A 3,621-nucleotide genomic window follows, 5' to 3' on the forward strand; every position below is an offset into this window, starting at 1 on the left:
TATATATATATATATATATATTTGCGACGACGTGCCATCTAAATCGTTTTTTTTTATTTTTTCTTCTTTTATTCTTCTTATTTTACCTTTAATCTCTTTAACAAAAAAACAAAAAAGATAAATAAAAACAAAACAAAAAAGAGAAAGAGAGAAAGAGGGAATGAAGTGGTGGTGGGTGGGGTGGGGGGAGTTTAAATAAAAGGAGGTCAGAAAATTTGAAGTAAAAATCGAAGTTAAGCAAGAAAAGAGAAGAGAAGAGTGGAAAGGAGAGAGAACGTGTGTGTACGACGAAGCTTTTGCAAAAGGAAACGCGATAAAAGAGATTCCTTTGACCTCGGTGGGTACGACCTCATTTCGCTAGAACGCACGTACACTTACTTACACACATATATATATGCACGATACATACGTATATATGGTTACCTACACAGACATATATTGTTCATCCTGTGCCGAGAGACGACCTCGTTTTACGTGTTTTTCTCGGCTTCTCGCTCGCGAGCACGAACGATGCGAAAGAAAGAAAGAAAAAAAGAAAAAAAAAATAAATAAAAAGAGAAGATAGATAGAGACAAGGGGAAGACAATTTTCCCTCGTCTGTGTGAAAGAAATCTTAATAGCGGGTGAGGGAGCGGGGTTGGATAATCGGTCGTGGAGTGACCCTTCTAAAGAAAATTTTGGAAGCTTTTTACGCGTGCACTTGGAATAAGGATAAATCGTAACGACAATGAATTACATAAATTGCGATTCGCTAATCTTGAAATTTTGTATAAGCACGGCAATGATGTTTTATTTATTTTCAAGTAAAAATTGTAACGCAACGTGGTATTACGTTATTGGGGTATACACAATATCGTTTATATTACATATTATATTTAATTACAATATCGATTAATACATCATCAATTTGAATACATATAATAATAATAATAATAATAACATAATTGTTAGAGAAAAAATATCGATGCAATTAACAGCATTATTGGAACAATAACAACAACAACAACGATGGCATACGACGTGAAACGTAAAAAAGAGAAAGGTAATAAAAAAAAAAATAAACACACACACACACACACAGACAGATATGTGTGCAAGGAGTTTATAAAAATAATAAAAAAATAATAAACAGGCTCTTTCTTCTCTCGTATACGTCGTGTCGTTATTTTCGTTACGAAAGAAAAAAAGAAAAAGGACAAAAATAAGGCGGAGTAATAAGGAGGGGGGGGGGAAGGGGGTGTGGTGTGGTGGTTAGGGCGAGAGGTGGAAAGAAAAAAAAATAAAGCAAGTAGTTAAAAATTGTTGAGTTTTCCTATATATTAGAGTACCTCCAACACTCGAGAAAATGAGAGAGAGTGAGAGAGAAAGAGAGAGAGATATATGATATACTCCTCTTTGAAGTACGAGAAAGGGCAAAGTTATCGTCCAATTTTAGAACTGCAAGCCGATCGAAAGGACACCGGGAGGAGGATCGCGTTGGGTCATGCGATTTATCCGGTAGGATGATTTTATTTTCGAACAGAAGAACCTTCTTTTTCTAACTCATTCCACTTCCTATCTTCCTTCCTTCCTTCCTACCAACCAACCAATCAACATTCTTCCCTGAGTAATAAAGATCACCGAGACGTTAATCGATGCTCGATTTGTTCGACAACGAAAATGTACGGAAGGTATGTAATATGTTGATTTTTCTCCATTTTTTTCTTCAACGCATACATATATATACATGCATAGATATATCTTTTTTTTTACATTTGCAGGTATGTATATATATATATATGTGTGTGTGCGTACGCGTGTTGTTTGCGCGTGTATTACGTTTGCGTTATAAGCGCAAGCTTTTGACCTACATTTCTTTTTTACAGCAGCTTGTACAGTGTACATACACACATTGTAGATACGCGCGCCGCGTGGAAGATCAAATAATTTTTTTGTAAAATGTTCGAAAAAATATCTTATCACAGCTGTGTGTGTGTGTGTGTAATAGTTATCGTTGCAAAGGCAAAAAACAAAGAAATTAAAAATTAGGCTTTATAAGCCTATAGAAAAAAGTTGGGGAGTTGTTTTGTTTTTTTCGTTTTTTTTTTACTTTAACGTGTGCTAGTATACGTTCGTCTTCTTCTTATTTTTCTCCCCTTTCCTTTCCAACCGTTGATTAAATTATTATCACCATATTTTTGTTGAAATTATTTTTTGTTTTTTTTGGGTTTTTTTTTATCTATATATTATGAGGTTAATAAAATAAAGATCGATTGTGGATATCTTATCGGTCGGAGAATAATTTATTTGTCGTGAAAAATTTTTAATGTTAGCGTTCTTGATTTTTTTTCTTGTTTTCTTTTTTTTTGTTTTTTTTTTTTAAAACGTAATTTATAAAATTGTTATTCGAATTATATGTGTTACGTCGAATCGATTAATTTTTTTCTTCGACAGAGATATTTTTATAACCGATATTTCATACCATACACAACCATTTATCAATTGCATAAGAATAATATTATTCTTAGGTATAAAAAAAAAAAAATGTACAAAATAAATTTATAAGATCTTTAATACGGCTGACGAGATGAACGATTTAACAATCAACTTTTTTTTTGTTCTAAGAAATATTTCTATTAATTTCATTATTCTTTCTATAATTATTAATTATAATATGATTTTTACGAAATAAATTGAAAAACAATTTAGAAAATAAAAAGAAAAAAGAAAAAATAAAAGGAAGAAATAATAATAACATAAAAAAAAGAGAATAATCGAATTAATATCTTCCTTTCTTTTTGTAATACGAATCGAATGAGAAAAAGTCGGTCAATTTTTCTCTTTTGTCCCGCATGCGTATCAATCGAGTATATTTACTACTACTACTACTACTATTATTATTATTATTATTATTATTATTATTATTATTACTATTACTAATACTACTAACTCATCCCTTGAAGCGTCACGAAACATCGTAACACGCATGCGGTACAACAACCGCATATCCCAGGATATGCTTGTACCACGCACGCATGCACGCGTGCACGCATGCACACGCAAATTCGTCATGTGGAATATATTGCGTTGCTTGAAAAAGGGGTGGGGTGAGGAGACAGGGGGTGAAAGGGAGACAAAGGGAGAGATAGAGAGAGAGAAGGATATACAAGGGGTAGTGGGGGGGGGAGGTAAAGGAGGAGGAACCAGCTGTCTCTGCACTCGTGCCTTTTTTATGTTTAATTCTTTTTTCCCCTCTCGAACTTCCCCCCCACTTCCCTCCCCCCTTATTCTCCTTACTCCTTTTTTTTTCTCCCTTCTCAAACAACATCCTGTGTCTCGTCACTGTTTCGAGTTGATCTATCAAACTCTCCCTTTCGCTGTAACCTTTTTATCCCTTTTATTAACAATAAAATGGGCCTCTGTCTCTCTCTCTCTCTCTCTGTGTTAGCTCTTTGAATAATTATTTAATAATAATAATAATAATAATAATAGTATAAAAGATTAAACGTAAAATTGCACAAGAAATTATGATAGTTTTGTACGGTAGTATGATAATTGTAAAAAATATATTATAAGTATAAAATTAAATAATATTATTCACAATTATATATATATAATTAATTAATATTATATTAATATTAA

General features: G+C 32.5%; 1 protein-coding gene across 1 annotated transcript in view; it reads left to right on the forward strand.

The window, feature by feature from the left end:
* Positions 1-1,265: 1,265 nt before the first annotated feature.
* Positions 1,266-3,621, forward strand: part of LOC106791892 (inositol-pentakisphosphate 2-kinase) — a 103,523-nt gene continuing 101,167 nt past the window's right edge. Inside the window, exon 1 of the mRNA XM_014757887.1 lies at positions 1,266-1,670. The gene's annotated coding sequence lies outside the window, so the exon portion shown is untranslated. The remainder of the gene's footprint in view (positions 1,671-3,621) is intronic.

This window comes from Polistes canadensis, unplaced genomic scaffold, assembly GCF_001313835.1.
Source record: "Polistes canadensis isolate GaletaPanama2010 unplaced genomic scaffold, ASM131383v1 scaffold_350, whole genome shotgun sequence".
Classification (NCBI taxonomy): Eukaryota; Metazoa; Arthropoda; class Insecta; order Hymenoptera; family Vespidae; genus Polistes; species Polistes canadensis.